Genomic DNA, 12,976 nt, shown 5'->3' with positions numbered 1-12,976 from the left:
GGTTGTCATGGTGACCAGGTGAGCAGCAGATCAGTAGGCTTGTGGGCTGTGTCTGAGTTCAGACCACCTGCTGAAACACCTGCTGCCTGGTAATTGGTACTTAGAGATACAGAGGAGCAGAGGACTCTGGGACTTCATCTTCTAATAAGTATAATAATAATAATAACCATTTTATTTAAGAAGTGCTTTTCATGAAACCCGAAAACAGAATAAACAGAATAATAATAATGCAGTACATTAAAAATGTCAAACAAAGAAGGAGCATAAGAAGAAGAAAAAATAAATTTGAAGCAGAATTAAAAACAAGATGATTAGACATTTTGAACAGACTTGAAAAGGTGTGATTCCTTATTAGATTTTCAGAGTAAGTGGTGAACAAAGAGTTTGACCAAGTGTTGACCAAATTATTAAAGATAAAAAGATAATCAATTACAAGATCGCCATTGTGTATCTATAACTTTGACTTGTGTAAGACCTGTGGTTTGCAACAGCTGAGAAGGTCAGGACCGCCGTGTGCGGCTGAGCGGGGTTGAGGTGCTTGTTCGGGGGAGTCCGGCAGTCTCGTGGGAGGGGGAGGAGGAAATGTCTTGTCTGTCTTGTCTTTTGTCTTGTCCTTCTTAACTTTAACTGGGGGAATAACTGGGGGAATTTTATTGGGGGGAGCTATTTTGCTATTTTGCTATTTCTTCACTGTTTGGGCACTTTTGCACGGTTCCTGTGAGTCTATGGAACACTCTGTAGGTTTTTGTTTTTCGAAAAGGTTCATTGTTTTGTATTTCTGGTCGGGTACTCAGGGGCAGCGTTTTTTCTACCTCAGGATCTTAAGCCGTTTTGAGGCTGGGCTCCAACCACTGTGTGGCCTGGTGACAATTGCCACATTGTTATGCAGCTGGGAATCTCTGACATCACTGATATGCACGTTTTGAGATGACTCAGATTGGTGAGGGTGATGGTTGTGAGGGGAATTGGAAGAGTGCGCCAATATGAGTATTAGAGACATAAGTCTTATTGATATAGAGCCACACGGCCGGGAAACGGTACTGAATACTGGGAAAGGCCAATTGTAAGATAGTACCCCTTTAAATTAAAATGTTGTACTCTGTTTTTATAAATTGTTATTTCTTTTATTATTATTGCTCTCTTATCTCCCTGTGAAGTCTTGTGTATTGTTATTATGGTTATTGTATTGTGTTGTCTTGTTTCATGTTAAGAAAAAATTTGATTAGGCCAATATTGCGGTCTGGTGGGCCGTGGTGGAAAAACTAAAAGAACACATAAATATTTACTTACTTACTTACTTACTTACATATGACTCTGGAAAGTACTGAAAGTACTGGATAAGGTATTATATTGATGGCTCACGTTGGGGTCCTGGGGCGAGAGGGGGGGGGGGGGGGGGGAGATAGAGCGAATATTCATGTATGTTGATGGTTATGGTGTTTTTGTATTTTTAATTTTGTTTTGTTTATTATTTTTCATTCAATATTGGTCCTATGTATATTTTCTGACCCCCTTCTGATCTGGGTCTGGTGATTGTGGGCTCTGGCTGGGGTGGGCCGCGGTTCGGGGTCTCTGCGGGTCGAGGCGCTAAAGAGGCGTGGTGCTTTGGCTCGCGGGGGGGCCGGGCTGTGGGTCCTCCGGGACTGTGGCTTGCGGTTGCTGGACCTGGAGGTGGAGGGGGCTCGGTAAGCACTTTTTATAGTAAAGATTTTATTTTGTTATCCTTTTTCTTTGTGACAACTTGTATTGACTGGTTGTGTATCCGATATATAATAGGTCTAATTTATTGTCTAGTCATTGTTGTGTTAGTTTGTGTTCTTGGATGTCTGTTATGTAATATTGTCATTATTGTGCTGTGTTGTTTCTTGTTTGAAAATATGAAAATAAAAAGATTTGGTAAAAAAAAAAAAAAAAATTGACTCGTGTAATTATTTGTAATATTGAGTTGCTATCTTATGTCTAGTATACAACATAATGAACTAAACTGTGAAAGATACTTTGGTAATCAGCCAATCTCATCTCGTCATCTCCTTCGTGACTCTCACTGTTCTGCGTTGTGTTTGTTTTCAATACTTCACATTGGCTGTCACACACTGTATCAACCCCTGTTAGTACATCCGTAGTCATAAGAAACGACACTGCAACGTGATCTCTTTCCTTAGATCCTCATGTTTATTTTGATAAACATAGCCTCTGTACCAGATGTAACCAATTCTGTAATGTCCTTGAACAGTCTTAATTCATTCTTCTTCACCGTCTCTTCTCTCATTAGTCCAATGGTTCTTGGCCTCGTCGTAGCCAACAACCATTCCCTGTTAGAGATGATGTGGCACGTCATTTCTGCCCCCCCTCCCCCCGCGAGAGGGGGAGGGAGCCTCTCAAAGTCTCTGATCAACACGTCTGCTCGTCTGTGTGTCGTATCTCAATCTAACTAGTCTCCTGAAGACCCCACAGCTTACCGTCTTCAAGTCTCGCGATGTCGACCTCTCTCTCGTGACTGTTACTATGGCAACGGCACTTTGACCCAAATCACTATAGCAACGGCGAGGTTGATATTACCGCACCTCTTACCCCAAGAAAACGCTGTGGCTTGGTAATGCACTTTCTCCAGATCGAGTAACCTTGATGCTGTCAGCTGTTGATGTTAACAGCACAGCCAGAATCCTCATCTGCTGCTATTAGTCTGCTGCTAACAAACACACTCTCTCTCTCTGTTGTCCTCCTCTGAGATGGCTATGAGTAGATGCTGTCATCCACCAATATATATACACATTGAAAAACATAGATTCCTTCAACTGCTCAGCTCAGATAGACAAACCACAAACCAAGCTATCCTTGTGGTGGTATTGGTTTTTACACAAAGCAAAATAAAAGAGTTTGTGTGTGTATATATATATGATTAATAAGCTAGTATATGTTTCTTTTTCCAGTGCTTTTCCATTTTTGAGGCTGGGAAAAGTGCCTTTTCAAAATGTTTTTTCTTTCTTTCTTTCTTTCTTTCTTTCTTTCTTTCTTTCTTTCTTTCTTTCTTTCTTTCTTTCTTTCTTTCTTTCTTTCTTTCTTTCTTTCTTTCTTTCTTTCTTTCTTTCTTTCTTTCTTTCTTTCTTTCTGTGTGTCATTCCCTGTTCCTATTTTCATGTGATGTTGTTCAGATAAAGCTGGCTGTAAAATGTGGACCTGGACGTTACTCTTCTTGGGAAGAGATGCTCAGTACTTTGTTCCACAGCCTCAGGATTAGATCCTGCAGAGGTAACGTCTCACAGTGGATCATATCCAGTTATAGCTCAAACTGATTCTGTAAACTCCACATTGATTTTTCAGTGAACAGTAACTGAAGCCTTATAAAAGCCCCCATGACGAACACATGAGAGTTTTATTACTATTCTGATTCATTTATACTGATTCATAGATTTTATCACCATGAAGGTTTGTGTGGGTCCAGTTGAACAACAAAACATGGTCCTAGAACAACAAAACATATAGGCTTGGAACAACAAAACATATAGGAACAACAACACATATAGGCCTAGAACAACAAAACATATAGGCCTGGAACAACAAAACATATAGGAACAACAAAACATATAGGCCTAGAACAACAAAACATATAGGCCTGGAACAACAAAACATAGGCCTAGACCAACAACACGTGCCTGGTACAGCAAATCCTATTGGTCTTTCTTATATCTGATGAGGATCCTATTGGTCTATCTTATATCTGATGAGGATCCTATTGGTCTCAAGTATTTGATATCTGAAGACAGAAGGTAGTAGAGAGAGGAGTTCTGGGCTCTTGTCTGGTTATCATGTCTGTTAGGTTGGTGTGGAATAGCTGGAAACTATCCAATAGTTTAATCCGCAGACGGCAGACATTTTCTTTATAGAGAGGGATATAATAGCCTTCAAGGTCCGTCAGTATCTAGAGAGGGATGGATAGATTAGTCTTCGAGGTCAGTATCTAGTAAGGGAACGATAGATTAGAGCCTTTAAGGTCTGTCAGTATCTAGAGAGGGATGGATACACTTAGATTAGTCTCCGAGGTCTGTCAGTATCTAGAGAGGGATACATCAGCCAGATGTTAACTTGATCCCAATTACAAGAAATCTAGACAGCATATGTGGTTAATATTTTACATTTACCTCTGCTAGGTCACATTTATCAATAAAAGTGCACAAGAGAATCCATTATAATCAAGACATGAATGGAATTAAATCATATTTATCTTGAAAACTATAAATTAAACAAGGTTGTAGGTACACAGTGAACCTTTTGTTTTATCTTGACCATATTTACTTGTTTTCGCCTACAATTTCTACACTTTTATGTCCAGTGGACCCAAAAACCACCCAAAGAACAAAACCTCTTATCCGAAAAATTCTCATTTTTAGAAAGTGTTGTTTTTGTGTTGTTTTCTTGCAGAATGCTATATTTTTTACGATACCTAATACAATACACTGTTGTTGGACTATATTACTATATTATGTGTTAACAATACCGACCAGGTATTAGTGCCTCGCAAAGTGCAGATATGAGGTTTCTTTGGCCATCAATATGTAATATAAATGTGTAGGGGGGTATAGTGTGCACTCAAAGAAAATGTGTTCTTTTTATATGCTCTTCACAGAAAATGAGCCAAGGCCAATGAGTCTCAGGTTGAAACAATTATTCATTTCAATTTTCATATTGAAAACAGGTCCCACAGACCTGAACACCACATCAAGGGTTAAATAAATATTGAATGCATAATAGTCTTATGTCATCTTACCTATGATGTTGTAACCTTTAAATTAAAAGAAATCAGATGTATTATTGTCCAGTTCATGCAGAGACGAGGCCCGTCAGAGCCTGCCTTATCCATGTCTCTCTGCCTTTTATAGGAATCAACAGCAAACAGTCTAATTGGGATTTCTGTCCAAAACCTTTTATGGCCACTCTGCTAAACCGTTTACGAGATGTGGAGGGTTGGTGCCTTGTGGAGGGGCTCTTATTCCAAATAACAGACGTGAACGCAAACAGACACACACCCAGAAACACACTTACTGACAGACACACACATACACACACACACATGTTACTGTCTATGTCACTTTCTGTGACATAGACAGTAACATAGCCACTAAAATACACACTAACTCAGTGACACACATATGTCTGCACACACACAAACACACACACACACAGCTGTGTTCCTGTGCAGTGATTTTAATTAGCTTATTGCTTCCATGGAAGATTGTGGTTTTGATTATAAAATCCCATCTGATTATAGGGAACTACTTTTACTGAGTGACAATCAGAGAGAGAGAGAGAGAGAGAGAGAGAGAGAGAGAGAGAGAGAGAGAGAGAGAGAGAGAGAGAGAGAGAGAGAGAGAGAGAGAGAGAGAGAGAGAGAGAGAGAGAGAGAGAGAGAGAGAGAGAGAGAGAGAGAGAGAGAGAGAGAGAGAGAGAGAGAGAGAGAGAGAGAGAGAGAGAGAGAGAGAGAGAGAGAGACCCAGACCACAGACTAAATATAGGCCAGGCCAGAGAGGCTGCTGGCTGACTGCGCCAGAGCCTCAGAAACAGCATTTAGACCCATAGGTTTGCTGAACACAGATGCTCTTTTTACGGTGTGGCGCTGCTGTCTAGAACAGGGCTTGTCTGTATCTCGGTCTGTCCCCGCAAAGCGAACCAGAAGGTAACATGGTAGCTAGCTAGCGACGTTAACAAACGTACATTAGCCAAGCTAACGTTATCAACGCTAGCAATGCATAAAGCAGTAACGTACACCTAGTAACTTACTATCCATAGCTAAAGATTGCACAGGGAAGCCGAAGATTCAGGCCAATACAAATGCAATTCTCCATTGGAACCAAATACTATTGACATTTTCCCATGAAACCAATATTAGTGAAATTCTCCATTGAAGCCAATGGTAGCAGAATTCTTAATTGAAACCAATACTAATGAAATTCTTAATTGAAACCAATGGTAGTGGAATACTCCATTGAAACCAATAATAGTGAAATTCTCCACTGAAACAATACTAATGAAATTCTCTATTGAAACCAATGGTAGGAGAATTCTTAATTGAAACCAATACTAATGAAATTCTTCATTGAAACCCATGGTAGTGGCATTCTCCATTGAAACCAATAATAGTGAAATTCTCCACTGAATCAATACCAATGAAATTCTTCATTGAAACAAATGGTAGTGGAATTCTCCATTGAAACCAATAGTAGTGAAATGTTCCATGCACTGAAACCAATACTAATGAAATGCTCCATTGAAACCAATAGTAGTGAAATGTCCCATGCACTGAAACCAATACTAATGAAATGCTCCATTGAAACCAATAGTAGTGATACTAGTGAACTTCTTTGTTGCAGGTTGGTAATTCCTTTAGGCAGGGTGGTCGGCTGGATGCTGCTGTTCCGTCTGTAGGTTCTGGTCAGTCTACTGTCTGAATGGAACCACAGCAGACATCACTACATCATTGAATCCTGAGCCAAAACATTTGACAGGTTGCATCATAGGAAACGGAGTGTTGGAAAGAATATTTATTTTAACTGAATAACTTTAAATTCATTACTTATCTCAACATTCACGTGACATGTTCATTTGTAAATTACAAATAATACCCTGTATAATATAAATTACAATAATATTCTATTACATATTATACAGTAAAATATATATAGCGTATATATTAGAAATGTAGTTCTTTAATAGAAGTGTTCTACTACATTATAAGGGCACTAGACGTTACAATGTTTGAAGACATTACAGATTCTACCTTTAAAAAACTAAGATTTCAACTAAATTCTCGCTCTGGACCTGTGTTACCCATGTATATTTATATTACATATCAATGCGAGGTTTAGTGGATAATTATACTATCAATTTGAAGTTTAGTGGATAATTGTACTACATATCAATTTGAAGTTTAGTGGATAGTTATACTACATATCAATGGGAAGTTTAGTGGATAATTGTACTACATATATCAATGGGAGGTTGAGTGGATATTTGTAATACATATCAATGGGAATTTCTGTGGATAATTGTACTACATATATCAATGGGAAGTTTGGTGGATACTTTTACTACATATGTCAATGGGAAGTTTGGTGGATACTTTTACATATGTCAATGGGAAGTTTGGTGGATACTTTTACTACATATGTCAATGGGAAGTTGTTGACAGAGTAGGATGTACAGTGATACTGGCATGATGATGAAAATGAATCACCATGTGACGGAGGAACACTGGCTCACTGGAAGGCATCAGCTAAGCTGGACCGGGAAAGAGAGGAAGGGGGGCTTTATTTGCAGGTGGGCAATAATTTTTATACATATGGGGGGAGGCACACAAACACAGCACCTCAGTTGATGGCATGTACACAGCTTACTGGCTGCTGTTATTGTCCATCATTAGTACATGGTAAATGGTGCATTTATATAACAATTTTTTCCAAAGCGCTTTACAATTTAGTTTTATTCACTCACACATTCACACACCGACGGCGGAGGCAACCAATTAGGGGTTAAGTGTCTTCCTCAAGGACGCTTCAACACGCTGCCCGAAAATCGAACCGGGAACCTTCCGACTACCAGACAACCGCTCTACCTCCTGAGCCACTGTCGCCCCCTAGTACATGACACAATTGAGAGCATATCCACATCTATCTTAATATACATTTAGTGGATAATTGTACTACATATCAATGGGATGTTTAGTGGATAATTGTACAACGAATCAATGGGAAGTTTAGTGGATAATTGTACAACGAATCAATGGGAAGTTTAGTAAATAATTGTACTAGTACATATCATGGGGAAGTTTAGTGGATAATTGTACAACGAACCAATGGGAAGTTTAGTAAATAATTGTACTAGTACATGTCAATGGGAAGTTTAGTGGATAATTATAGTACATATCATGGGGAAGTTTAGTGGATAATTATAGTACATATCATGGGGAAGTTTAGTGGATAATTGTACTACATATCAATAATAATATTAATAATAATTCATTACATTTATATAGCGCTTTTCTAGACACTCAAAGCGCTCCCCACAATTTAGGGTGGAAATTGCCTCCTTCACCACCACTGGTAGCACCCAACGTTGGGCTATACGCAGGCTCAATGGCTGCCATACACTGGCACCAGGCACACATCACACGACACAATGGCTGAGCGGCTCAGGAGACCGGGATTGATATCAGCCAATTAAGGGGAAGGGATGCTTCTCGAAATTCAGCAAGAGAGTCACTCTTATGATGTCTCACCAACCATGCAGCTCAACTATTGGCATCAAGGCTACAATCAGAGGCAGTTAAACAGTGGCCAGAATGATAAGGTAGAACTTTATGATTTATCTAAAAATGTCGCCAATTGAAACATCTTCACACAGCCCTTTTCCTCATGTGTGTCATGTGACTTGTTTGGTACGGTTGTGGGCCGCGCCTCTTGTTATTGGTTCATTGTCACGGGATGTAAAATTAAGCATTACATCACGCGCAGGAGTGGTTTGTGACCAATAAACCATGCCTAGGGGTGGTCGTTAGGCCCGAGGCGCAGCCGAGGGTCGTTAGACCCCCCTAGGCATGGTTTATTGGTCACAAATCACGACTACAAGTGGTGTAAAGCTTTTATACAACTGCCAGATTCATCCAACCTTATTTCTATACAATAAACACACATTAATCGAAGATTTATTGAAAAAACCATCCGCCAGAAAAAGTAGTTCCCACAACTACAAAAAAGACAAGTTGCCTCCATGTGGAAGCAGCTTGAAGTGCATCCAACCAAACTAACACATCCAACTGTGTATTATTGGAATGATTGAGAGAAGTTGCCTCATGTGGAAGCAGCTTGAAGTGCATCCAACCAACTAACACATCCAACTGTGTATTATTGGAATGATTGATTGAAAATTTTATTACCAGATGCAGAATGGGTACAATACAGTACGGCTCAATACACACAATTGTTAAGGGAATGCAGACCTACTTTCCATAGAACTTCATTCATAGATGCTTCTATATAAAGTAGGTAAAACAAATTAAAACGTTTTCTTTGCCCTATAGGAAAAAAACATTTTCTTCGCCCTATTTTTTTATTTATTTCTTTTAGCCTAAACTTAACCAGTTGGAAACCAGGGGTACAGTAATAAAATTAGCAATCAACCAATCAATCAATTCAATAGACCATGCTCACTTAAAACAGCGCTGCTTCTCTCTCAGTCTGACTCCCCCGCTGTTGCAGACAGGAGTGTGTGTGTGTGTGTGTGTGTGCGTGTGTGTGTGTGTGTGTGTGTGTCACAGTGTGTGTGTGTGTGTGCGTGCGTGTGTGTGTATGTGTGTGTGTGTGTGTGTGTGTGTGTGTGTGTGTGTGTGTATGTGTGTGTTTGTGGGTACGCCAGCGTCGGACAGTGTGAGAGAGAACGCTGCAGTCAGTAGAAAGTAGGAAGGAAGAAATTTAAATCAATCAATTAATCAATCAATCAATCCGCGATTTTTCTTTTGTTCTAGATTGACTCAAGACCCATCAATTACATCATCCAACATTGTTTAAAGGACTAACACATTCCCCTTGACAGAATCGCTTCATATTTAGTCGTTATGGTGCTTTCAACATAACCATTTGTTGTCCGCGATCTTGTTTTCTCCCGGAGTGAGCCGGGGAGTGATATGTGATTCGGTTGTGGGCGGGTCCTGAGCCCAGGACCGTGGATTGTTGCCAATAAAGACGTGTAAATGGCCAATCAGAATCGAGAAATTTGCATGCCGTTGTATAACATTTAATGAAGGGGAGGAGGAAGAGCGTAGTCATGACCTGATGAAGATCCATGTTGGATTAAAACCTCTGTCTTCTCACAGAAAATGGTAAATAATCCAATCTCTTTTATAACATTTCTTACAGCCAACATGTATACATGTATTCATTAACCTTATTGTTTAGACCACTGAGACACGGAGAAGTACGATAAATGTTAAATCTTTTTAATTTCTTCTCTTATCAAATAAACGACAACGTATGTACATTCAATCCCTTCACATATTCTGGTACAGCAAAATGTGTCTTCATCTCTATTTATATAAAATACAGTATTAGTGCAAACAGTCGGATATCAATTCACTTTCTTTTCAGGCATAATAGCAGATCAAGAGATTCTCTGAGTGACAGCTATGACTGGGACCTGCCCCTGCTGGAGACTCACTGATTTAGAACACAGGTTCAATGACTGTGACTTGTTTACTTCTTTGTATTATATATACCTTGTAATAAGCCTGTAAACCTTGGTTCTAAATGATGGGACTAAGCAGTAAGATGTTAGTCAAAACTGTGATTAAAGGGGCACAAAAGATCATCTCACACACATCGGAACATTCGTTTAGTTTGACCATAATTATGAGTAAATGTGTTTGAATATGGCCACCATTTATGTAATCGGGAACATTGAATCTTTGTGTTGTGTTAATTACAGCTCAATGAAATTATAAGATAGCAATTCCTTTAAGACAATGTATTGCTATTTCTCATCTACATAATTTAATTGAGCTGTAATTAACACAATACAAGTATTCAATGTCCCTGATGACATTGCTCTTGGACATATTCGAACAAATTGACTCTCAATAATTGTCCAATTAAATGAATGTGTGCAAAACTGGTTTTAGGATGTGTGTGAGTTTATGTGCAGGATAAATCTGCATTGTTTTTTTGGTGAAGTGCCCATTTAATGGCTGGAGCTGTATTTTGTTGCCTGACACCATTAACCTAGAACAATCTATCAGAAATCACTGGGACCTACTGAACCTATAGCTGGTTTCAGTGGCACCAACTCCTTCAGATAGGTGTCTCTGGTTACACTGTATCAGATGTGGTATAGTATTGCATGTCCAGACTTGTTGTATCCATGCTATGTGTTGTCAGTGCACTGGGTGCGGTCCTATGGGTGACGGGGGGGGCCTGTTTGATACCAGAGTAAATCCACATCTTCACAATGACAGGCAGACATAGAGACATTTACAACCTTCAAGTCATTGTGCTCCAAATGTTAAGTCAGAAACAAAGCCATTTTAGAAACAGCAAAGATAACATTCCCAAGTTCTCTGATGAGGCGTAGTATAGCTTGTCTCTTGTGGACCAAGTATATTATCTGGTGTAAGTATATTATGTTGTGTAGATATTACCTGGTGTAGGTTTATTATTTGGTATAGCTATATTACCTGGTGTATATTATCTGGTATAGCTATATTACCTGGTGTAGGTATATTATCTGGTATAGCTATATTACCTGGTGTAGGTATATTGTCTGGTGTAGGTATATTGCCTGGTGTAGGTATAATGTCTGGTGTAGGTATATTATATGATGTAGGTATATTATCTGGTGTAGGTATATTGTCTGGTGTAGGTATATTATATGATGTAGGTATATTATCTGGTGTAGGTATATTGTCTGGTGTAGGTATATGATGTAGGTATATTACCTGGTGTAGGTATATTATCTGGTGTAGGTACAGTAGAAGACATGTGGCGTTTAACCTGCTCAGAGCCATAGCACAGAGTTTAGGGAATCAGGCAGTAAGGTATATAAAACACAAGGCACTCTAAACTGTAAAGCACCAAGAATAATCTTTACAATCAATGCATTTTTAAAAGTAACAGTTGTACAAATAAATAAAACAGTAGTAGTCAACTACAGTAGCCTATACAGTACAGGAGGCAGGACATAAATGGCAAAGTTGTCATAGTTTTCCCCCTTAGTTTGATTGTGCTGTCGCAACCATTGACATTACAAGCTCATATTCAAATCTCCAATCACAAGTCCTCTTACTTAGTCAGTTTTCATCTGAAGTTGACCCCAACATATTCCTAGGTTTAATTTGTGCTGAGTCATCAAATATGTGTTGTCAGTTTTTGCTTGAGCCAGGCCCCCTAAGATTTGTTGGTAAATTTTCACCATAACTATCGTGTAGGTATATTACCATATAGGCCCTGGTCAGGTTTTCATGTGAGCAAGGAGATTCAGATTGCATATGAGTTTCACTCTCTAAGAGTTTTCATTTGGAATTGACCAACTAAGAAACTAACTTCATCTTCGCTAAAACCTCCGCCTCAGGTTTATCTTGAGTTGGGCATTCAAAAAGAAAATAATTCTTAGTCAGTTTCCACCTAAGTCAGCCCACTCAGAATTCTTAGCAAATTTCAACCGGTTAAACGACCTCCCCCCTCTTTTCCAGACCAGCTGCCTGGATGTTAGCTCTGGGACTATGAGACCTGCTCAGCCCCAAGGCAGCAGCCTCCCCTCTGGCTTTCAGCAGTTGGTCCGGTCCCCACTGCAGGCAGATGGGACAGGGACAGGAGGCGGGATGGTGCATTGTGCTGGCAGGGGGGTAGAGGGCTGCTGCGGGAGGAGCCAGACCACCTAGCCGGTGGTGATAAGAACTCTGGGAGAGGCGCAGTGCATCCAGGGGCCTCAGCGGCGAGGGGTAGGGGCAGTGGCCCAGGGCAGACGAGGAGAGACCCAGGGGAGAGTAGAGGTGGAGGGGGAGATGGGGGAGGTGGTGGGGCAGGAAGGGGTAAGGCAAGTGGGCGGTGGAGGAGGCACGGCCCACCAGGAGCGCTCCCAGGGGGTCGAGGAGGGGGTGGGGCCAGGAGAAGGAGTGTCTCTGTCGCTTATCTTTCATTCTCCTGTTCTGGAACCACACCTGGAGCAGAGAAAAGGAGAGGAGGGGAGAGGAGGGGAGAGGAGAGGAGGGGAGGAGAGAGGAGAGGAGGTGAGAGGAAGGGATGAAAAAGAGAGGAGAGGATGAGGGGCGAGAAGAAGAGAGGAGAGGAGTAGGAAAGGGGAGGAGAGGAGGGGAGGGAGGGGAAAAGAGGAGAGGATGGGGGGTGAGATGAGAGGAGGAAAAGAGGGAAAGGAGAAAGGAAGAAAGAAAATGGAGTGTGATGGAATGAGAGGAGCCATAGAGAAGAAAAGGGGGACA

The sequence above is a fragment of the Notolepis coatsorum genome (genome assembly GCF_963971535.1).
Source record: "Notolepis coatsorum genome assembly, chromosome: 14".
Classification (NCBI taxonomy): domain Eukaryota; kingdom Metazoa; phylum Chordata; class Actinopteri; order Aulopiformes; family Paralepididae; genus Notolepis; species Notolepis coatsorum.
Note: the sequence above shows the minus strand (reverse complement) of the source record.